General features: G+C 40.7%; 1 long non-coding RNA gene and 1 other non-coding gene across 2 annotated transcripts; both read left to right on the top strand.

Moving 5' to 3' along the window:
- The first annotated feature begins 216 nt into the window (after positions 1-216).
- Positions 217-7,361, top strand: LOC142429920 (uncharacterized). The gene is made up of 5 exons (XR_012780440.1): positions 217-667; positions 930-1,056; positions 1,847-2,527; positions 3,324-3,392; positions 3,820-7,361. It is a non-coding gene; the product is annotated as an uncharacterized LOC142429920 (long non-coding RNA).
- A 7,666-nt stretch (positions 7,362-15,027) lies between these two features.
- On the top strand, positions 15,028-15,171 carry LOC142430108 (small nucleolar RNA SNORA48). The gene has a single exon (XR_012780580.1). It is a non-coding gene; the product is annotated as a small nucleolar RNA SNORA48 (small nucleolar RNA).
- The last annotated feature ends 10,078 nt before the right edge of the window (positions 15,172-25,249 follow it).

The following is a 25,249-nucleotide window of genomic DNA, read 5'->3' as shown; positions in this document are numbered from 1 at the left end:
TTTCATATTGTGGAGTGGTGCTTACCAGTAGTACAGCTCTAAGCAAATGAACAGAAACAAGCTTATGTGTATTTTGACTGGCTGTTAGCTAGTCTTGGTATTTCTTACAAATTTGGGTGGGGGGGAACAAATCTATTGACTAGACTCTACCTAAAGGGCAGAGACAAAATGTTCTCCCTTCCAGAGAAATGACGTTTTTTGAGGTGCGGGGGGGGGGGGGGGGAGAGGGGAATATGTTGATCTTTTAGCTCTTTTGTAATTGAATCTGGATGTACCTCAAAAGAATCTTAAGACTGTGGTGATAAGATGCTTTCTTCAGGAAAAAGGAAAAAACAACAACTGGAACTTGAAATTCTGTGACAAAATGTGAGATGAAGGATCAAAGGGTTTCACAAGCTGGAGCAAATTTCCTCTGATGCTGTCACAGATGGAATCCCGATTTCCAAGAACTGGACCTGGGACACGGGAGAGTTGATCAGGATGAGACAAGAACTCTCGAGCTAGGCGTTTGTATCTTTGAATGTTGGGACTCTTGACTTTGTTGTGGAAAAAAGCAATGATTGAGCAAGTACTACCATGAACACTGTTACTGGGAATTAGAAGACCTGATTTTATATCCAGACCCTCGGTGTATACTCTGACAACACTCCATCTAAAGTGAACTACGGTACTTGCCATTTTCCAAAATGCCTTTTATTGACCATCTCTCACTTTCGCTTCTGCCCTCTTTTCTCCCTGGAATTACTTTCTCTGATTCTTCCCCTGTCAAAACTGCCATTTCTTCAGTGTCCAACGCAGAAACCCTCTTCCATGACTCAACTTTCAACCAGAAAGAATCTTTGTTTTATCATATATTAATGTATATTTTTAATCTGTCTATTATGATACCATGTAAAATAGTTATTTGCATGCATCTGCTCTCTTTCCAGATAGCAAACCCCTTGAAATCAAAGACCTTGACTGATGCATCTTTGCCCACACACACCACCACCCATGATGAAGCTTTTATTAGAAAGGAGGAGTTTAGAGAGCAGGCGATTTCAGAATAAGCACTCAGTAAGTGTTTGCTTAATCTCTGTGTGTTGTCTAGAATTTATTGTAATAGAAGAAAAGTCACTGGATATGGGCCTTGTTTTCTTTATTTATTGTAATGTTTTCAGTCAATACTTGAAAAGGTCTAGAGAACCCCCCCCCCCAGCCCTAAAGAGAAAGTTAAAAGGGCAGCTTTTTAAAAAATCATTTTATTGGGGGCTCGTACAATTCTTACCACAATCCATACATCCATCCATTGTGTCAAGCACATTTGTACATTTGTTGCCATCATCATTCTCAAAACATTTGCCTTCTACTTGAGCCCTTAATATTGGCTGCTCGATATCCTAGTCAAAAGGGCAGCTTTTAAGAGGACACAGTCACTAGACAACTGGAGGGCGGCATTGGAACAGAAAAGGGCAGTAGTATTTCTGTGGCTTTGTTGTTGATCTGTGAACTTAGTTCTTGTGCTGCCTGTGGAGCTATTTCTTTTCTCCTACACTAGTTACTGCCCAGGGAGGGCCCTGAGTAAAATCAAATGGCATCCCCAAATTGTGATGCTTGGGGCAGTTACCTGTTTGTGGCTTCTCTGAGACAGGAGTCAGAAAACAGTCATTGCCAGAGAACTCTTTCAGTTCTGCTTATCAAAGATTGTTCACGAGGTTGAATTGCTTGTTTGTTTGCTCTTTTTTTGGTTTATCATTTTTCAGCCGCTAAGACTTGTTGAGAATTTGTACCCATTAGGCAGCTAATAGCCTATGTTTATAATTCCATGCATTTGTTATTTTACCTGCTTTGTCCCTGCCCTTTCTAGTCCTGTGCCTCCTGATTGCTGTGCTCACCTGGACCTTCTGACCACCTTCTTGGTACTGGTCCATCAGTCTGCAGAACTGGTACCTGGATTTTTGCCCATGGTGATTCTCCTACCACCTTACTACTGATGAAGGCATGATTCCAGTGGGACCACTGTGACCCAAGACGCATTCAGCTATCACGTGGCCTTTTCTTCCACTCCTGTCCAGCTCTACCCAGATTCGTGATGTCAGAATCCTCAAGCCAAATATACAGCAAAGGCTCCGTTAGTGTCACAAATGTCTTGTTTCTTCAGTAGAAGCCTTCAGAGACACAATTAAATTTGGACCTGGGTAATCTTCGTTACCTGCGCTGTCTGAAGAATGGCCACATCTCTGAGAACATCATTGGACCACACCCACACAACCTCTTAATGAGTAAGGGTCAGGTCTAGGAGCCCATCAAGTTCACGCGGCCCTTTTTCTACTTCAAACCTGCAGTAGGCTACTGAATGACAAAGCAGATATTCTGACCCATTGGGATCAAAACAAAGATACAGAACTTTTCATAGCATCTTCTATGGGATTACTCAGGAACCAGAGTTTTCACACAAAAGTAAGAAATTCTACCAAGGAATCCCTTTATGTAACAACATCTCACAGAGCTCCAATCAGATCCAGAAAAGACCTCTTGATATATCAAGGTAGAATCTATATGGCAATACTTTATATTTATATAGCACTTTACCATACCAAGGCACTTTTGCATACATTTGTCTCAGTTATCTAAATATCCCGTTTTGTAAGTGGGAAGTGGAGATTTAAAAGATTAAAGTTTCTAAGTTACAGAGCTGATCTGGTACCCTCAAGTCAGGCAAAGTATCATAAATGGCTGCTGGCAGACCAAAATCCCACGGCAGTATCCCCGAGTTTTGTTAGCAGACTCCCTCTCCATGATAGGTTGTCAGTCAACGGCACATGTTCATGTGACAATCCAACCTAGATTGAAACACAAAGCTCTTTCACACGGACACAAAAGTCTCCATAGTTTTCCTTAGACTGGCCTAATTAAACACCAAGATCTTGTCTATCTATGGTCCTTCTCTCCCCAAATTAAAATTTAAACAATGAGTCAGCCATTTTGTGACTACATTTATACGTATGACACTTCTGGAGTCTGATGAGCTAGTAAAACGCTCTTATCAACTTCCCAACCCACTCTGCAGTTTAGTGTATTAAAGATATCAAAAGGCTTACAGCTAAGAGGCCTATTCAAATGTTTGATATAAAACTTTGTTTAATCAAGCACAGAACACTTATGCATTCCTTCTAAAGAATGGGAAAACTAGAATGGTATAATCAGCCCTTCCTGGAAGCCCCAGAAACAGCCAAGTATCTTTGTAACTTCCCTTTCTGTCACATTGTCATCGCCTGGTTGAATTAGGATGTGTTCACTCTCTGAGAGTCCTGCGTTTGACCATTGCCTTTATTTTCTGTTAGGGAACCTCTAGAAGATTTGTGGGCATACAGAAGGGAAATGGGGGAAAAGTAACTCTGCCCCCAAACTGGGTGAGTTTTATCACTTTTGGCAATATACTTCTCTACCATTAGAATTGCACCATAAACATTGTTTAAGCAATTGCATCTCAGTTGAGCCAGGTTGTTAGAAAAGAAGGGGGGAAGGGAATGATGTATTTTCTTAGAATTTTGAAGTTGTGAGCCATTGAGGTGTTGGTCCAACTGTTAACTCCTTAGAAATATTTCCAAAGAAATGGGTTTTGTAGTGGTACACTAAAGTAAAAACTACTGTTTTAATTAATAGTCATGTCCTGTGATCCTCACTTAAAAGTCCTAGCCAGGCAAATCAGAATTTCTAGCAAACGAGCTTAAACTCCGTTAACCTGTAATTGCTCACATAGGGAAGGATTTAATAGGAAAGCACCTTCTTGTCTTTGCTTACAGTTTCTGGTTTCTGTGACCTTTTTTTGTATTTCAGCCTTTTGTGAACAACTTATTCTTTGATCATTGATTTTCCAAAGACTTTGTGGCCATGAAGCCCTTTGAATGAAAGTTTTGCGGAACCCCAAAGTAAAAGTGAAGCAGCACTGGATGAAGCGGGGTTTAGGGTGTCTGAAACCCACCACAAGCACCTTCCTTTTCACCATGGTGACACTAAGGGGACTTCTGTCAACACCTAAAGCTCTTCAGAACACAGTTCAAACATCACTGCCCTAGACAACAATTTAATGTTGGACTTGTTTGACATTCTGATCTTTTCTATGCCTCCACTCATACATTTTTAGTTGATGCTAAGCAATTTTTGGAATACTTAACTGCAAATTTAGAGAAATGCAAGAAGATAGGCATGCCTTTGCCCCAGAATATCCATGTGCACTGAAAGTGATGTCAAACGGACTTGATTAACAGCTCTCCACTACCAGATGGACTTCTAGTGATTCCTGGGGTTGGATATAGCCATTGAGTGATTCGTACGTACTCTACACTGACGAAAACCCCTTAACCAATTTCTGTCACGAACACCAGATGTTCTAGTGGTACTTGAAGTACGTGACTTTGAAGTCTTACCTCTGCTTGGATCCCTGAATTTGCAGCAAGCCGTTATCGTTGAAGCTGATGCCTCATTTGAGCCACGATATTCCTTTGTGTGCAAGGGATAACCATTAACTGTGAAGACATTTGAGACTAACAACATTATGTAAAAGGGGCTTACTCCCTGGTTATTTGTCTTAAATCAGGGACATTGACATTGATCCTTGGTTTTTGTTCCGCTTCAGTACTGTTTCCGTGGTAAAGAAGCAAAATAACCTTAGGGAAAGAAAAACCAAAACCGTTTTTCAGGACTGGCATATCTGACTACTCTGCTCCAAATTATTATGACTACTGAGCTCTACATGTAGTGACTGACCAATGAGAAGACATCTTTGTTCTCTACTATGTGGTCTTAAAATGTGGCATTTTGAAAAGTTCTGTTCTAACCAATGAGGAATCCTTGTAAGGATGGTTCTTTTTGTCAGGTCCCGTCGGCTGTATGTGTTGGAGATACTCAAAAGTTGCTCTTTGACATGATCTAATAGCTCCTTGCTGAGCATGTCATATTGCACATCATCTATCTGTTGGGAGTAGATTGACTTGAAAAAAAAAACTCTACAAAGGATTTTACCAGTAGACTTGTTTCCTGCTGCATCTTTGTTGTAAGACCACAGATCCCTGTCTCCATGGATGCCTCAGAATCTCGCTTCTCTCAGTACTATCATTTTACTCTTGATAGACACCTAACTCCAAGTGACTACTTTTATTCCTTGTCATGAGATACCCTCAGACATCAAAACAACTTAAGCTGTAAAGATTCAATTCATGAACTCCAACACCAGATCATGATGAACCAAGACTGATACGTTACATAAAAAATATCACATTCCTAAAAATTTAAGATCCAGCTAAGTCTCATCTGTAATGGATACATTGACTCACCGTTGGGTATAATTTCTTTGTATTGCTATCTTTTATGCTGTAGACCAATTGTTATTACATGACTAGGCTATAGATCATCCTCCAAGTTCTGAAGGTCTCACAAACCTGGCCTAGGTGTGGTTGCTGTAGACTGCTTATCCTGTAAATCAGAATATCTAGTTTGCTTGTGTGCACTATTGTATGTAAAGAATTATCTGCAAGTTCGATTTTTCTACTTCAAAATACCCTCTTTTTGATCTCTGCTTTCAATCCTGTACTTTACATTAGAAGATCTGATCTACACTGCCAGTCATTCCCATTGATCCTGTCAGAATGAGGGATTTTAAAGTGAAGATGACCAACTGCTCAAGAGTCATATCTAAATGTGCATTGTATATAAGAATTTGTTGGAAAAACAAAGAGTCTAGGACAAACTCAGGAGATTGCCTACTATCTCCTTGCCTCAGATGTCATCTAAATGTTTTAAAACAAGATTGAGCCAGTCTGAGGCCTTGACTTGCTTATAATTTTCAAAATGGGCTAAGTTACAGAAGATGATCACTTTATTACCAAAGAAAATTCGGTGAACCTTGACAAACCTGACTCTTCCAATCTTACCACTCCTTTTTGTAGCATAGATGTCTAAATAACCTGAAGTCTGGATTAAGATGAAATGGCCTCCTGAGCTGGGACTTCTTAATTAGAGGAGCCGGAAATGAAACCTGTTCTAGCTGACTTCAAGATCAGAGTGTTGTATCCAGAGTAAGCCCAATGGATTAACCCAGAGTACCCAGGATAAAAACTAATTCACAGAGGTGGTTTATCAATCTGCCTCTTCTAGATCACATCTTGTCTTGGTATGGCTGCCCCTGCTAAAGGTACCGTTTTCCTATTTACCTGACTCAACCCTTGTCTGCCTTTTTTTATATATTGCTGCAATCAGACTGGCTGCCTTTGATAAGATACAACCAGCCTCAGCCTATCTTGTGCCTAATTCCACCAATGATTTTGAGCAGAAGCAATCTGTACCTCATTGTACCAGGACTGTTCACAGCAGAAAGGATTATGCTGTACATTCCTTGGCCAGGACTTTTTTTTTTTAAACTAGACGACAGGCCTCTATGCCTATATGTATTTAATCATTTCCAGCAATTGTTATCTTTGGAAGGAGTACAGCTGAGTCAAAGCACTGTCCATTCTTTGATGATAAAGGGATGAGTCCAGTTCACAGTATTCTCAGAAAGTCAATTAAATTTAGCAAGACCTAAAGGAAGATGCAGGAAAGGGTTTCTACTGACTCAACTATCACGGAAGTATTTGCCAGTGGGGGACTAGTTCAGCTATTCATCAACAAGGTGAGATGTCATAATTCTGACTATGGCATTTTCCTTATATTTAAGCTCTATTGTGATCTAAATTATGTTATTGAACATTATTATTTCAAGTGTATAGACTGAGGACAGAAACATTTAGCCCTCAGTATTTTCAGCATATTTTGATCAAGGAAGAAGCAATGCCAGCTGTTCCCATTTCAATTTCATAAAGTTTTCCAATACATGCCCCTATTTTGGACACGGGGTGGGTTGTTTTGTTTATTTTTGCTAGCAACAACAGCTTGATGTTTCTTGGAACCACCTCTTCATTCTCTCAGTATAGGTGGTTCAGATGGGTTAATCCAACCTAGGTCTTCATATGTAGACATAAAATTCAGATCTGATCAATCAGCACAGCCCATTTCCTTGACCATAGTGTTCACCAGCCCAGTTCAAGAATGACCATATGATTCTTGTTGGTCCAGTGCTAGTCAACCCGAGTTTAACTGATCTGTGTGAGAAAACCAGCTCTTTACTGAGGTTGCTAAGCTTTGCAGGATGAAAAGCTAGAACCAGTAGGCCCACCACATGGAAGAAGCCAGTGCAGAGGAAAACAGCCAAAAGATGGAAAGACTTGAGTCCTGATGACATTTGTTTATGCCCCTGGATCCAACCGTGCCTGAAGCTAGTATAGCCCCTGGACATTTCAGTTATGTGAACCAATAAATTCTCTTTTTTGCTGAAGTGACTTTGAGTTGGGTCTCAATTACTTGACATTTAATCTAAGTAATACACTGTCTGCTGTGTTGAAACTTGACAGGTCCAGGTATTAAAGTAGAAGCCATGGCCACATTGAATTTTCCCAACCCAGGAAATCAATTGAATCCAGAACTGACAATATTGTTACTAGAGAAGTTTACAAATTAATTACATGTGCCATAGTTATCTAGTGCTGCTGTAACACAAGTAAAACCAAGTGTATGGCTTTAATAGTTCTCTCCGTTTAGGAGGCTATAAGTCCAAGTTTAGAGCACCAGCAAGGAGAAGGCATTCTCTGTCAGCTCGGGGAATGTCTACCCCCTTTCAACATCTCTAGGTTCCTTGAATTCCAACATGTGCCTAGGGATCAGTTCCCCTGGCACATACAACTTTTCTTGGTAACCAGGTCCCTCATTCTCTGGTTGCTTCTCTGTCTCTTCTAAGATAAAAGGTACAGGTTATACCTCAAGGAAAGTACCCTTAACATAAGGGTTTTGCATCCTGCCCTAATACCCTCATGAGGAATGCCTGCATTATGTAAGTCAGAGATTACATAAATACCAAACCACTGAGAATCATGACTCAGCCAAGCCAACACTATTTTGGAAAATACAATTGAAACCATTAGAGCCAGGGTAGGAAAAATAAAAATAGAAGGAAACCTAAATTCCCATCAGTAAAGATAGGATTTAGCCGTATAGAAAGTACTTATCCATTAATGTGAATGAAATATATACTGGACAAGTCACTGATAGGAACATGTTACTACTAAGCCATTAAAAATATGGATGTGTACAAATGCATAGAAAAGCCTATGACTTTGGAGTGGAGACTTCAGCATCATGTGTCTGATTTTGAATATTTTACACTATCTTACTATAATCTTAACATTTGGCTTAGTATCAACTCTGACCTTAGGAGGCGCCCTGGTGTCATAATGTGTTACTCGTTGGAATGCGCAGTGAAAGATCCAATAGTTCAACATTAGCTGGCTGCCTTCTATAAAGATTTATAGCCATGGAGAATTTCGACTATGTCATAGAGGGTTATTGTGAGTCCGAATTGACTCTTGAGTTTGGGTTTGACTTTGACACGTACCTGTTTAGTCAAATAATAAAAGTACCCACGCTTATATGACAACAAAAGGTTCATTTATTACTGGTGGGTTGTTAAGACTTACTTGAGAAAGGGCTCAAATCTACAATTTGTGAATTTGGCTCTTTCAAAAGTCAGTATATTTGAATGATCAGTTACAGTTTCAACCAGTGTTCCACCAAGGATTATTCCAGTTCTCCAACGGATTATATCCAGTCGATCAGAGAAATCTAGCAACAACTCACACTAGGCATAGATGAGGCCAGGCTTATGTTTTCTTTGCAATTTTTGAATTACTCATTTCGCTGCAGTCAAGGCCAATAGTGACCATTTTATTACTAAATCCAGGGGATGTTCCTTTTATCTGAGCCTTCAGCAGCACCCCCCTACCCCCAGTACCTTAAAATACTTTTCTTAGATGCCACAGTTTTTATTCTTTCTATTTCTGGCAAGTGTCTAATAGCTCAATTTATGATTATATTCTACTTTTATTATGTTTGCCTGCTCAATGTCACTCTTTAGTGATGTTAGCTACCATCAAATTAACCTCTGGATCATGGCCACAACAGAACAAAATGCTGCCAATATTGATTGTAGATCATACTTTACAATAAGTCTACCACTGAACCACCAATTCCTCCTTTTCTTTTAGAGAAGTACTACTAATGGTTTAGGGGAGCCATAGAATAAAGTACTCAGGCCTCAAATCCCCTAACCAAGGTTTGGTATCAGTTTGTCCGGTCAAAATTCCCCTCCTGGCAAGAATAAGAATCTTCAAAAAGTGACCCCGATTGGGAGGGAGTCTGTTTGATGGTAGTGTCTCAAACGAAGTGCCCCATTCCTCTCCACAAGGTTGGCTGCCCAGATTTTCCTTTGATTTTATAGATTCCAATAGATACTTCTAAGTTGCTTTTTATTTACGGGTTTCTGTTGCTTACCACCAAAAGATGCAATTGTGTCAGAAAATACCTAACTAGTTCAGACCCTCAACATGGACGAGCTGGGATTAATCATACTGATTTTGAGTTAAAGGCCACAAAAACCTACCTTATGTCCTGGGGAGAGGGGTGAACTGACAATTCATGGCGCCTAATGGAAAAACAGCTGCTTAATAGACCACTATTGTCATTTGGAACTATGTGCCTATTAAGGAAAGTTTGGGGATAATGAGATCACTGCTTGCAATAGAACAATTTGGAGTGGATAATGAATATCAAAATCACTTAGTTGGAATGACTACTTCTGTTGTGTTGGGGAATTTATAAAATGAGAGAACAAGGCCAAACCCAGAAATGTGCCTATAGGCATAGAATAAAACAAGACCTTTCTGTGCCCGAGATAAATGAGTCTCTTTGCCTAAATCCAAACTAGATCTAGGTTTGATATTGTAAATTGCAAAATTTCCAAACTAAAACTGCCATATGGAGTCATTGTGGACTCAGAGCATCTCTTACTGGACAGGGTAAACCTCCCCCTCTGAGTTTCCAAGACTGGAACTGTTTCCTAGAGCAGGCCAGTGTTTTTGAACTGCCAACCTTGCAGATTTCCGCCCAACTCAGGACCACTATGCCTGCAGGGCTCCTTGCAAAATTATACTGCTGACCGAATTTGCAGTGTTACTAAGCTCTCTTGTGAGAACTAAAGCTTTAATCAGGAAAGCCTAATTTATGCAGTGAGGTTCCTGAGAGGAGACGGAAGACTTGGAGAATCCCAACTCTCAAATATTTCAGGAATGAAGGTTTGTTTCATGACATTAATGAAAACACCTCGGCTGGGGGAAAGGAAAAAAAAAAAAACCATGTACAGTGAATGAGTAAAAGATAAATACCAGCTGCAGTCCCGTGACTACCTGCAGAAATTGGTTCGATATTCACTACCCAGATTGCTTGGCTTGCCTTAATAATGTTTACACTTTTTTCTCTTGCTCCGTTAAGCACTCCTGTCAATCACATTCTCTGAAACATAATCCAGTGAATCGGAGCCACGATGCTGGGTATCCCCTCACTCATGTATCGGAGATGTGATGGTGGGGGTCACTTAGATTCATTTATCAAGGAGGGATTAACTAGAAAATGTCGGATGCAATAACCAGATAGTATTTAGATTTTCTACCTTTGGGGAAGAGATTACCTGTTTTCTAGAGTATGCTTGGTGGAGGCATTTAAAATATATATATATATTTTTTTAACTTTTATTGTGAATTCTCTACTGTTGCCAAGTGACTCATAGCAACCCTGTATGACAAAGGAAAACTGCCCCTGTGCGTTTCCCAGACTAACTTTTTATAGGAGTAGAAAGCTCATCTTGCTCCTACAAAGCAGCAGTGGTTCTCAACCTGTACGTCGCAGTCCCTTTGGGGCAGGGGTCGTCTGATTCATAACAGTAGCAAATGACAGTGATGAAGTAGCAACGAAAATAATTTAATGATTTGGGGGGTCACCATACCATGAGGAACTGTATGAAAGGGTCGTGGCATTAGGAAGGTTGAGAACCACTGGGCTAGTGGTTTTCAAATAGCCAACCTTGCGGTTAGCAACCCAAAGTGAAGGTTTATAGAGCAGGCTGTCCGTTTACCATTAAACACGATTCAGGCACATTTTGCTCACTCATCCATTCTGATCCTCTCAATATTGCCATTTCTCATCCCGCTTCCCATGTTTCCTATTTCTATTCCTCCTCCTTTCCTAACCCTCTATACCTTGTCCTTGGGTAAATGCTTCCCTTTTAATCTTGAATTGTCTAAAATTTCTCTAGCACAAGTGAGTTCAGGTCCAGACCTGAAGAGTGACTGAGGGCCATAGGCATGGGGCTTCAACCAACCTCTATCTGACCAGTAAAGCTGGTCTCTTAGGATTTGGGGTTTTGTCCCACATGTTTCTCCCACTCTCTCAAGGACTTTCTAATGTCATCCCTTTCAGAGCAGTTGGGAGTGGTAGCCAGGCATCATCTAATAGCACTTTAGTTCATTGGGCTAATGGTTTCCATATGTCTTTCGATTTTCACCTTTCTGGGGGCATTTAAAAAAATATGTTACAGGAGAATGCATGTGCTGAGCAACTACAGACAGAATATGGTGGACAGCTGTGTTTCTCTATTCAGTGTATTTGATCCCTTTTTTTGAGAATAGCCTCTCACATTGCCTTTTGGAAGCTACTCCTGCTCCAGGCCTGTGAGCCTGTGAAACTGTCAATCTCAGTAAAACATACACTCTAGGTTGGGGAGATGGGGAGGTAGACAGGCACCTAATTTAGGCCAATAATCTCTAGGAACTTACCTCTTCAGGGGAGTGATATGAGAACAGAAGACATTAACATGAGAGGGATGAGTTCCTGTTACTGAGATTCGTTCAGCTGCCCAGATTCTTGTCTTTCTTAATGTTCAGCTTCTCTACTTTTTGTACACTGCCAGTAAACTAAATTGGCCAGGAAAGCCAATGTGCAAGGTATCTCTTGGTATATACAGGTACAAGGTATATGCCATAGCTGATTTTTATAGCTTTACACTCTGAGAACCCAAGTGAATCAGTGCCCTTCCTATGACAAACCTTCCTGCCCAATAGACTTCCTGAGAAAGTTCATCCAGTCCATGGCCTTAGTTACTGTAAGAGACTTGGTAACTGCAAACCATCCGTGACTATAAAACACTCACTAGGTAACTCATGATAGAAGAAATAGAAAAGATCAACGTTAACAGATAACCAAATTACTAGGAGTCCCTAATGATGCAAACATGCGGTATCCAACCACTAACCAAATAATTCCTAACTTTCAGACTCCTAATGTATTCCAGATTTCCTGAGCTCCAGATTTAAATAGATCTACTGCTCAGCTAGCTATGTCCTCTCGATTAATACAAACGTACCTCACTTTATTGTACTTCATCATTTTATTACACTGCATTATTTCCAACAGCTTGAGCCCACTTCATGTCCATCACAATTTAGTAATTCTCATAATATTTCAATTTCTTTATAAGACTCCTGCATAATTTAATCTAAAATAGTAAACATAACTTGCATGATTTGCATTATTGCAATCTATTGAGATGGTCTAGAACCAAACCAGCAGAATCTCCAATATGTCCCTGTACCTAGTTCACTATTTTTTTTAAACATTTTATTAGGGCTCATACAACTCTTACCACAATCCATACATACATCAATTGTGCAAAGCACATCTGTATATTCATTGCCCCCTAGTTCACTATTATCAATATTAAATTTCCCTGAAAATTTGCTCTTCCAGAAAGAGTTCTTGGTAAATGGTACCACATTCCACACTCTGTTTATCAAACCAGAATATGAAGGTTATTCTTGATTTTTTTTTCACCCCAGACGTGTTTACTAGTCTACATCATCTTGGCGCGTTACCAAAAAATCCTCAAAACTATCATCGCTTCTTTTACCCGTGTCCAAGACACACTACCTGCTGAAATGACGATTGCAGTATCACTACAGGCGGCATCCTGCCTCTGTTGCTCCTATTAGTTCTCTGCAGGTGGTCTTTGGTAACTAAAGCGTGACGATGTTACTCCCCTGCTTAAATCGGTTCACTAGTTTGCCATTGCCTTAAAGAATAAAATTAAATTTATCATGGTTTACAAGGTCCTTTGTTATCTTACGCCTTTGACCTAGTTTTTACCACTTCCAACAAGAATATTTCCATTTTTTAAATAAACTGTTTTAGATCACTTGTAGATTTACAGAAATGTAGAAGATACCCAACTCTCCCTTTTCCCACTGCACATTGATACATTGCCTCAATTTAAAACAATTCTGCCTATTGGAGTTTCCTGTATTAATTTAGTTAAAAGTTCCCATTTATAAGAGAGATGAGAAGTTTTCATGTCTTCCTGTCACATGTATGCCTCTAGTAAAAGAAAATACCTGGAAACATTAATAATTCAGAAATACCAAATTGCCTATTTGTGGGAAACTAAGACCTGGAAAGAGTGTATGAGGACAGATTCTCTACCCTTACATTTAAGGAGTCTGGGAGCTAGAGATTAATCCCAGTCACGTTCTCTTAACTAAAGTTATTTCCCACAATGTCTTTGCAAGTACATGGTCGCTTACTATACCCTTAAAGGTTCTCTACCTGAAAGTTATCTGCCTGAAGGTTGTCTCCCTTGAGAGCCATCAGACCCTATTGTCCGTCCCACCCTAGGCACAGGCAACACCCATCTGATAAGGCTCATAGATGGTTCCTCTGGAGAAGAGCTCAGAAATATCAAGCCAGTTCAGGGACAGCCAAGGTTCAGTCATCATCTTAACTCTAGAACCTGTCCACCTTGTTACACAGTGCCTTCCTGTCACGTGTATGCCTCTAGTACCTCCCCTTCCTATTATGTGAATGTCCCTAGTACATCCCCTTCATGTTATGTATGTGCTTAGCGGGACTTGCTAGCCCAAGACTACATAAGCCTGTTGGAGAAAACATTAGCTGTCTCTCTGGTGCCAGTCTCCATGGAATAGGTGAGCCCTTGCATGCCTTGTCTGCTGTTTCTTTAATTTACCCTTCAATTACACAACCACCCCCTTAGAACCCATTCAGTTGTGGAGGCTGGTCCTTACACCTATTGCTGTCAATCATAAACTGCTCCATCGTTTTCTTTCCATAAAACTTTTCTTCTAAAGTCTGATAATGTGTGTAACTACAAAGAGCTATAGTAATGTGTCAGGAAAATAACAAACTCAACCATCTATTTTTTCTGGTCTCATGGTTATGGAGACCAAAATTTGAGTGGCCCATTAGTTCTTTGGACTAAATGTTTCCATGTATATTTGGTTTTCTTTCCTCTTCTTTGCTCTAGATGGGAAGAAATCAACAGTTACACCTTCGATGACCACTCACGAGCTTTTACAACGCCAGTTGCTACACATCAAAGTTAGATGTAGGGCTTTGTCTATGGATTATTTTATACCAGTTGACCTTGATGCCCCTCATTGATTAATGGTTAAGGTTGCCTTTTGAGAGTGTTTGGGTTCAAAAAGATTGCTTGTCTCTTCATAGCTATTCCTAAAGTGAATACATCAGCTTCCTTTACAGGTAGGTGTAACCAGGTAACTAAATTTTAGCCAATAATATTTGGAGAAACTTCTGGAAATTGCTTTCAAGTTGGGGTTTGTGCCCATCTCTCCTTCCACCAACAGCTGGCTAGACTGTGAACTTGATGGTTGCAACTTGAACATGTCACTATTGGACGACAAGGGATCTGCATGTAATGCAACAAGTTAGAAATTCACTCACTCTCTGCGATCTAGTTGATTCCAACTCATAGCGACTCTGTAGGACAGGATAGAACTGCCCCAATGGATTTCCAAGACTGTAACTCTATGTAAGTAGAAAGCTGTATCTTTCTCGTAAGGAGTTGAAGAACTGGTTTTGAACTGCTGACCTTGAGGTTAGCAGCCCAACATGTAACCACTACATGACTGAAGCCAACTCACCCACCATAGATTCGACTTGTGGATTCTGTCTATAAATTAAATTAATTTCTATCTTCTCTAGTGAGTCATTGGTATTTGAGATTTTCTCTCCCTCACAATGACATTAATAACTTGATGAATCCCCTGGCTATGGGCAAAGAGACACCTGATTAGTGGTGGTGCTCTTATATCAGTCAGGGGCAGAGCAGACTGGCAGCCCTTTGTTCATCCTAGCTTGATGCCTAGATCGTGGCCAGAGCTGTTTCATGCCTAGGGCACATTAAAAAAAAATAATAATAACGATGAAAATATTTCCTAGGAACATCTAAATCCATGTGTGCTAATTTCATACTACTAGAATTCTTTATAGCTGTACTCACTGACCAGAGGGCAGTACACTACTCAGGTAGTTGAACTAAGCATATTTCTTCATGAACCAAGCATATTTCTCCATTGTAAATAAATTAATAATTTATCCCTTGACTGACTAGCCAAGAACTCCTCCTCCATGCTCCCACAGCCCCAGAAACCATGAACATCTATTGATTTTATTTATCCAGTGTCCACTCCCACTTATTCTGATAACACCACTTGTATGTCAGTTTGTCATATTATGGTGGCTTTCCTGTAGCTGTGATGCTGAAAGCTGTCCCATGAATATTTCAAGTACTAGCAGTTGCTCATTGTGGGCTGGTTTCAGTAGAGTTACTGGATTACAATAGATAGGAATAAATATGTGGTAATGTACTTCTGAAAAATAAAAATGGTCACTGAAAACCTAACGAATAGCATCAAAACATTGTCAAGTGCCAGAAGATGACATCTCAGGTTGGAAGTCACTCAAAATACAATCGGGGAAGAGCTACCTCTAGAGTTGATCATTACAACACATATGAAGCTAAGCTTCCCGGACCTTCATTTGCTGTTGTGGCACACCTCAAAATGAGAAGAAACAGCTGCAAACATCCCTTAATCATTGGAATGTGGAACATGTGAAGTATAAATCTAGGGAAATTGAAAGTCATGATACAATCTTATGGAACACATAAATATCAATATCCTAGGCATTCACAGGGTACAATGGACTGGTAATGCCATTTTGAATTGGGCAATTGTACTGTGCCCAAAGGACAAGTTGAAGATGAGTGGTGTCACATTCATTGTCAAAAAGAATATTTCAAGATATGTCAGTGATAGGATAACTCCCATTTAACGACAAGGAAAGCAGAACAATGTGATTATTTGAATTTATGTACCAAAAGCTAGTGGACAAAGATAAAGAAAAACATTGAAGTTTTTTTAACCAACTTATATAGTATGAAATTGGTCAAGCATGGAATCAAAATGCATTGATAATTACTTATTATTTAAACGCAGAAAGTTGTAAGCAAAGAAGGATCAATAACTAAAAATTTGGTCTTGACAATAGAAATCACACTGGAGATTGTGTGTTGGAATGTTGCAAGACCAAGGTCTTCGTCATTGTGGATATGTTTTTCAACAACATAAATAGTGACTATATATGTATCCTCATTGGAACTATAGCTCTACAGCTGTAGAGCTGTAGAAAGAGGCCATGAAGAATATTATCCATCAGACCAAGACCAGGGAGAGAGAAATAGTCTATCAATCCCTCATATGCAAGTTCAAGTTGACACTGAATAAAATTAAAGTAAATCCAAGAGAACCAGAATAAAACATTAATTTAGAGGTAATTTCAAGAATATTTGACACATTGAATACTAATGAATAATAATTTCTTTTAGAAGGATCAGCACAAGTCTGGTCTCTGCTAAGTGGAAGTTAAAGTTGTCTCAAATGTTCAGTTTCCCCAAACTGCTCCACCACTCCATCATCATCAGCTGCTACGTTAGTGGTTTCCCTTTTGACTTAAAGAACAAACAACAACAAAAACTCACTTCCATTGAGTTTATTTCAACCCTAGAGCAAAGTAGAAACATTGTGGGTTACGAAGACTGCAAATCTTTACAGGAATAAAAGACCTCATCTTTCTCCCAGAATGATTGGTGGTTTAAAACTGCTGACCTTGAAGTTAACAGGCCAATGCCTAACCAACTATGCCATCAGGACTCCACCTTTGTGTCTTAAAGTTCTGTAATTCACTGCAACATGTCAGAATTCATGAACCACCAAGGAAATGGCTCATGCAGTTGTGGCAGCTAGCAAGTCCCAAATTCGTGTATTATAATGTCATACAAGAGGATTCTCTTCAGGGAGTAATAAACCCAAATCAGTAGGTCACATGACAGGCTATTGATTCACAAGGCTGCAGAAGTTTTCAAATCAGGTCAGATAATAGGCTACTTGCTAAAGCCCCAAGAACCAGAGATCAAACAAAGATGAGCCAGATGCAGGGTCTTTGCCAAACACTCCTGTTTATTGAATGTAAACCACTAAGGACACAACGGGTGGCGAATAAAGTGAAGGCTAAAGATGCATCCTATTATAATCCGACTTCATTAACATAATAGACAACTTACTATACCACAACCACAAACATAGAAGCTAGGGTTTACACTCAATCACAAAACGGAGGAATATGGTTAGAAGGACCATATTAAGTATTTCACTGCTCTGCAAGTAATGACTTAAGACCAAATGCCATACATGAAAAAGCAAAATGGTCATTAACAAAGCAGGAAAAACCAAAATGCATGTTAGAACGAACTCTTAAACTTGCTTTTTAATGTAAAGTAGCTAAAAGGAAAGGAAGAAACTATAAACGAGAAGAGCTGTAGAGATTTTAAAGGGTAGCTCAAGGAGACATTGTAAAGTAATATAATAAAATGTTCAAAGACCTAGAGTTATAAAAACCAAAGGGAAGAACATGCCTGGAGTTTCTCAAACTGAAAGAACTAATTAAAATAATTCAAGCCTCAAGTTGCAATAATGGAGGATTTTATGAGCAAAAATATGGAAGGAATACACAGAACCCACTGTATCATAAAAAATTGCTCAGAACTCAGCTTTTTTGAGAGGTAATATGAACTTTAAAAAAACTGATATTGAAAAAATAAGTCCTGATCCCAATTAGAGCAGCCAGTCCACAGAGAAGACCACATGGCCGGCCCCAGTATGAAACATGACACCCCTCACTGACTCCTAGCCCTACAAGGGACAACACGGGAGACACAGTGTGGGAAGTTCACCCTATTTGATCCCACCACACAAGGCAAAACACTAAGGGAGTGCAACAGAACAGCAAGGGAATGGAGCAGTGAGGTCCCCAGGGAATGCTGAAGGTGGGTTTTGGGGACAGGGCGTGGTGCCCCAACAGACTGGAATGGAAAACACTCCTAAAGGCCAACAAACAAACAATCCTTGAAACAACTACAAGCTTTTCTTTCTTGTTGTGTTTTGTTTCGTTATTTTTTTTGTCATTGGTTTGTTGTTGTTTTGTTGTATATTGTCGCTTGGTTTTGCTCTGTCTTGTTTTTGTGCATGTTATTATCTCCGCAGTTCTGTCTAAATAAGAGGCTGAATGAACACTCTAGAAGAGAAAACAATGGACTGACACTTCCGGGGGACATGGGAAAGGGGGAGGTAGGGCAGAAAATGTAGTGGTGTTAACAAACCCAGGGACAAGGGAACAACAAGTGATCCAAATTGGTGGTGAAGAGGGGGTGGGAAGCCTGGTAGGGCATGATCAAGGGTAATGTAACAAAGAGGAATTGCTGAAACCCTGGTGGGGACTGAGCATGATAGGGGGACAGAAGGAAAGTAAAGGGAAATAGAGGAAAGAGCTGGGAGGCAAAGGGCATTTATAGAGGTCTATATAAAGACATGTATATATGCAAATGTATTTATATATGAGGATGGAGAATAGATCTATGTGGATATATTTATAGGTTTAGAATTAAGGAGCAGAAGGACATTGGACCTAACTCAAGTACTCCCTCAATGCAAGAATATTTTCTTCTATTAAATTGGCATTCTATGATGCTCACCTTCCTGACACAACTGCTGAAGACAAAGTGGGTGAACAAGCAAATGTGGTGAAGAAAGCTGATGGTGCCTGGCTATCAAAAGATATAGCATCTGGGGTCTTAAAGGCTTGAAGATAAATAAGCGGCCATCTAGCTGAGAAGCAACAAAGCCCACATGGAAGAAGCACACCAGCCTGTGAGATCATGAGGTGTTGAAGGGATCAGATATCAGGCAACATCAGAACAAAAAATCTTAACATTGTGTGCTCACCTCCATGATGCAATTGCTGAAGACAAATGGGTGCATAAGCAAATGTGGCAGAGAAAGCTGATGGTGCCCGGCTATCAAAAGATATAGCATCTGGGGTCTTAAAGACTTGAAGGTAAACAAGCGGCCATCTAGCTCAGAAGCAACAAAGCCCACATGGAAGAAGCACACCATCCTGTACAATCACGAGGTATCAAAGGGATCGGGTATCAGGCATCATCAGAACAAAAAATCTTATCATAGTGAATGAGGGAGGGAGTGTGGAATGGAGACCCCAAACCCATTTGTAGGCCACTGGAGATACCCTTGCAGAGGGGTCTCGGGGAGGAGATGAACCAGACAGGGTGTGATGTAGCAAAGATGAAAAATACAACACTCCTCTAGTTCCTAAATGCTACCTCCCCCAGCACTATCTTGATCCCAATTTTACCTTGCAAGAGTGGCTGGACCAGAGGATGTACACTGGTACAGATAGGAACCAGAAACACAGGGAATCCAGGGAGGATGATCCCTTCAAGACCAGTGGTGTGAGTGGTGATATTGGGAGGGTAGAGAGAGGGTGGGTTGGAAAGCGGGAAACGATTACAAGGATCTACATGTGACTTCCTCCCTGGGGAACAGACTACAGAAAAGTGGGTGAAGGGAGATGTCGTACAGGGCAAGATAGGACAAAATAATAGTTTATAAATTATTAAGGGTTCATGAAGGAGGGGGGAGTGGGGAGGGAGGGGAAAATGAGGAGCTGGTGCCAGTGGCTTAAGTGGAGAGCAAATGCTTTGAGAATGGTAAGGGCAATGAATGTAAAAATGTGCTTTACACAACTGATGTATGTATGGATTGTGATGAGTTGTATGAACCCCTAATAAAATGATTTTTTTAAGATTATAATTAAAAAAAGAAAAAAGAAGTCCAATCATTATCATTGTGTGCCTACCTTTCTGATAAGATCGCTGAAGACAAATGTGTGCATAAGCAAAGGTGGTGAAAAAAGTTAATGGTGCCCGGCTATCTGGGGTCTTAAAGGCTTGAAGGTAAACAAGCGACCATCTAGCTCAGAAGCAACAAAGCCCACATGGAAGAAGCACACCAGCCTGGTGTGACCATGAGGTGTCAAGGGGATTAGGCATCAGGCATCAAAGAATCATATCACTGTGTGCCCACCTTCCCAATATGAACACTGAAGACAAATGTGTGCATAAACAAAGGTGGTGAAGAAAGCCAATGGTTCCTGGATATCAAAAGATACAGCATCTGGGGTCTTAAAAGCTTGAAGGTAAACAAACGGCCATCTAGCTGAGAAGCAACAAAGCCCACATGGAAGAAGCACACCAGCCTGTGTGATCATGAGGTGTCGAAGAGATCAGGAATTAGGCATCAAAGAACAAGATTCATTTCATTGTGAAGGAGGATGAGTGCAGATTGGGGACCCAAAGCCCATCTGTGGGCAACTGGACATACCCTTACAGAAGGTTCGCAGGGAGGAGAAGAGCCCATCAGAGTGAAGTGTAGCAATTATGAAGCATAAAGCTTTCCTCTAGTTCTTAAATGCTTCCTCTCCCTCTTCCCCCCCACCCATTATCATGATCCCAATTCTACCTTACAAATCTGGCTAGACCAGAGGATGTTCACTCTTACAAATAGGAACCAGAAACACAGGGAATCCAGGACAAATGATCCCTTCTGGACCAGTGGTGAAAGTGGCGATAACAGGAGGGTGGAGGAAAGGTGGGGTAGAATTGGGGAGCCAATTATAGGGATCTACATATGACCTCCTCCCTTGGGAATGGACAACAGAAAAATGGGTGAAGGGAGACATTGGAGAGTGTAATATATGACAAAATAATGATTTATAAATTGTCAAGAGTACATGATGGAGAGGGGAGCTGAGGGGGGTGGGAATGAGGAGCTGATACCAATGGCTCAAGTAGAAAGTAAATTTTTAAGAATGATGAGGGCAACAAATGTGCTTGACATACAATGGATGGTTGTATGGAATGTGATAAGAGTTGTATGAACCCCCAATAAATGATTAAAAAGGAAAGAAAAAAGAAGTCCAAGCTGCACTAAAAATATTGGCAAAAACAGGAATTTACCAAATACCAATTGAGATATTTCTATATGTTCTATACTGAAAGCACTTGCTTGTCTATACCAAGAAATTTTGAAGACTGGTGAATCAATAGGAAGAGATTCATATGTCTCTCTGTTCCAAATAAATGTGATCCAACAATGCAGAATTTTTAAAATAATATCACTGTGATTGTTAGGGGTATGTTAACTAGACATCCCTGGGTAAGGGTAGGGATTGAGCCCAACCTATCAATTGGGTTTCAGCCTAATGGCACCTATTTTTTAATATATCAGGGAGAGGCCTAGCAGAGTCAAATCCTCTTTGACCTTTCACCTTTTGCCAGAGCTGGAACTTACTTATGGTCCTTGCTCTCCTGTTGCATTACCTGCAGATCCCAGGAACTACCAAATGATTACCTACGATGGTTTCATTTGGCTGACTTCAGATCTCTGAATCTACCAGCCTGTGCCTCCTGTTGTTTCTGATTCCTGTTTCCTGTTCATTAGCATGTATGAGTTAAGAGAAGCCTGAATTGAACCAAACCAGACTTAACTATTTCTACAATTCTGTAATCCATTTCTTGATATAAATCTCTTTCTTTATACAACACATACGAGGAAGTGGTTCCAGAGACACAAAATCATAAAGATGAGTTTTATAAATTGATTCTCAAGTCTAATTAGGCCTAAAGGCACTGAAAATTCTCTAAGTACAGATACCTGTCACTACTAATAAAGGTCATTATTAACCCATGGTGTGAAGTGACAAAGCTAATACTCAAAATAGTGCCACTGATAGGTGAAATGTTGATGAAATATTAGCCTATGGATGATCAAGTGTTTGATATCTGTGGTAGTTACATAATCTGGTGTTAATTTGGGACTTGAGAGATTAGAGTGAAGGGGTGGAGTCTAGTCTGTCAATCGGATCATAACCAATGAGTTCTCTGTGTGGGCATGGCTTTCTACTGAGAATTCTGGGAAATATGATTTTTCCTCCTTGGAGGTGGGAGACACACTCTAACTCTACTCATTCCCTTGGAGACTCTCTCCTGACAAGGCTCACTTCCTGTAAGACATCCCTGAGGAGAAGCCACATGTACCTCCCCTGATGCAGCCCTGGAAACTGGAGAAGCCATGTGGAGACCGTTGTCAGCTCTGAGATGCTGACAATGCCACTAGATTCAAAGACTTTCTACCCACTGGCCTGTGATCATTCTGCATTTGGCGTCATTGCATGTGTTTTGTGAGTCTGAAGAGGACTTTATAGATTAATATTGAACATATGGGTTAATATTGGATTTATGGGCTTGAACTGGATTGGGTCGGGATGCTTTCTTAATGTACAATAACCCTTTATATAAAACTCTTTCTTGGGCTGAGGGGGAAATAAAGTAGAATGATGTGTGCTATTGCCCTGAGAACAGGTCATGGTCAGGCATAGCCCCAAATTTGCCCAGTCCAGCATAGATCTGTAACTGATAAAAAGCTAAGTCGTGGGAAGGGGAGAAAATGGCAACCAGATAGGACTCATCCCTCCGGAGCTTCTGCTGCCAGACCAGAAAATTGGGAGATAAGGCAAAGGAAATGGGGAGGTGGAGTCCTGAAATTAGAACTAGGGTACCAGGGTTTCTCCTGAACCCCTTTTTGTGTGGAATTTCCACTCACAAAGCAAACCAAGAACGTTTTAAAGCACTCTAGCTTTGGCGAGCCCGCAGGCTCCGGCTGTGCCCTTGCCTGGAACAGCAATTTCTGCAGGCAGACAGCAGAGAGGGGACAGAATCCCAGACACGAGGGGAACCCCACTCCAGAGCTCTCTGCACGGTTGGCTACCTTGAAGTCCCGGGAAGGAGAGTGGTGGCGGGTAGCCATAATTTAGAGTAAAAGAAAAAAATATATTATTACCTTAGGAAGATCGCAGTGTGGGAGAAAATAGGCGAAAGTTGGGAATCCAGGGAGCAAATTTAGTTCCAATTGGCCGAGAAGGAAACAACCTCCCTAATAAGCTGGATCTCCCCCTCTGGGGGTCAGCCTGACAGTCCCTAAATCAGAGCACATCATAAGCATAAAAAATAAAAAGGGTGAAATATATATTATTGGTTTAAAACTCAAACCCAAGTCTGGTTGCTCAGCTCCAAGGAGCACATAGGCAGAGGATCTTACCATAAATCAGCATAAGAAGCAACCTAGCTAAGGAATGCCAGAACTCAGATACAGGGCCTGGTGGCTTTTAGCATAACAAAGACCCACTGTAGCAAGTGTCAGCTTTAAACAGCAAGGAGCTGCAGCCAAGTGACTGTGAGAGACAAATTAATTTGATTATACACTAGGCGGCTAGGCAGATTAAAAAATAAAATCCTCAGGCTCATCAGGCTTGCCTTTTACACTTTTTTCCCCTCCTCTTTGCCTCTTTCTTGGTCTCTGACACTCTACTGATAACCTCCAGACCACTCCCCTTAGCCTAGGGCATTTATACCTGCGCCACACCCACCTACATGAGCTCCAACCTGTGTAGCTAGCCATGCTGGGAAAAGCCCTGCTCACCCCCACCAGGGGATACTCTGCTCAACTTCCTATAGGGGAATTCCTGCCTGTGTGCCTGGGAGCATAAGGCAGCTCTGCCAACACTTCTCAACACTCCAAGCTGCTGCAGGAACCTCTGCCCAATCTCCGCAACACCAAAGCAGGCAACCCTTCTGGGTCACTCCCCTGAGAGGGAAGACACAGGAGGATAAAGTGGTAGCTTAATTCCATAGTGAAATAAACTATAGGCAGTTCGGAGAAGCACTCCTACAAGTCTCCCAGAGACAGCCAGTGCTCTTCAACTCCCTGGAAAATGGCACCTGGCTCATCTAAAACAACGCAATGCAAACATCCATCAGCTCCAACGACCTCAACGACAAAATGGGAGAAACAAAAGGCAATAGCAGATGTCCTGAACATAATGACATTATAGAGGAAGCAGACATTGAGCTGCCACAGAAAGAAATTTTCGGAATGCTACTTGGAGTCATAGAGGATATGAGGGAAACAATACAGAAAAATGATGAAATGATAGAGGAGATAAAAGCCATAAACCAAAGGAAAATACAGGAGCTTAGGGTGGAGATAACAAAAACTAGTAGCAGACTCACAAACCTCGAGAAGCGACTGGAGGAGCAGAGAACCGCATCAATGACTTGGAGGACAGCCAAGCAGACTTTAACAAATGCTAAAAAAAAAAAAAAAAATCTAATAAGGTCATCAGAGAAGCTGAAGAAAACTTAAGAGCTATGTCTGATGCTATGAAGCAAAACAACATTAGAATTATTTGGCTTACCGGAGGGAGACATAACAATGAAGTCATCTGCAACAATAGTGAGAGAATTCTTGGAGGAAATCTTCCCCAGCTTAGTGAATGAAAACCAGGCAACCATTCAGGAGGTTGAAAGAATTCCAGCTAGACTAGATCAAGAAGTCACTAAGGCACATAATAGTTGAATTATCCAACTTTGAGGAAATGGAGAAAATCATGAGAGCAGCTAGGGAAAAACGGCAATCACATATAAAGGTTCCCAAATAAGAATATTCCCAGACCTATAAGCAAAAACTATGAAGAAGAGGAGAGAGTGGAGTAACATATTCAAAAAATTGAAGGAAAACAATGCAAACCCAAGAATATTCTACCCAGCCAAATTATCGATCAAGATAGATGGAGAAGTAAGAGTCTTTCCGGACAATGAAAATCTCAAAGAATACCTTAGAAGGAACACAGCCCTACAAAAGATCCTTGCTGACCCAGTATGGGCAAAAGAACAACACTCACCAAACATAAATAAGAGACCACCACATAGAACAACCTCACTCAGAGGGCAAAAAAAGAGAAAACAGACCTCAAAATAGCATTGACTTACATATAGAAAGACTTCAAAGGCTGCTGACGTAAGCTTAAAAAAAAAAAAAAGGCAAATGGGGCATGGGGAAAAAGCTACAATATACAAATATTCCTGGGGTGAGGACCAGGTAATATGGCAGGGACCAGACAAAATATAGTGATACACATGGTAGACAACTAAAAATGAGGTGGGGAAAGGAAA

Source organism: Tenrec ecaudatus, chromosome 16 (genome assembly GCF_050624435.1).
Source record: "Tenrec ecaudatus isolate mTenEca1 chromosome 16, mTenEca1.hap1, whole genome shotgun sequence".
In the NCBI taxonomy this organism is placed as follows: domain Eukaryota; kingdom Metazoa; phylum Chordata; class Mammalia; order Afrosoricida; family Tenrecidae; genus Tenrec; species Tenrec ecaudatus.
The sequence above is the reverse complement of the archived record's forward strand: the minus strand, read 5'-3'. Positions and strand labels throughout refer to the sequence as shown.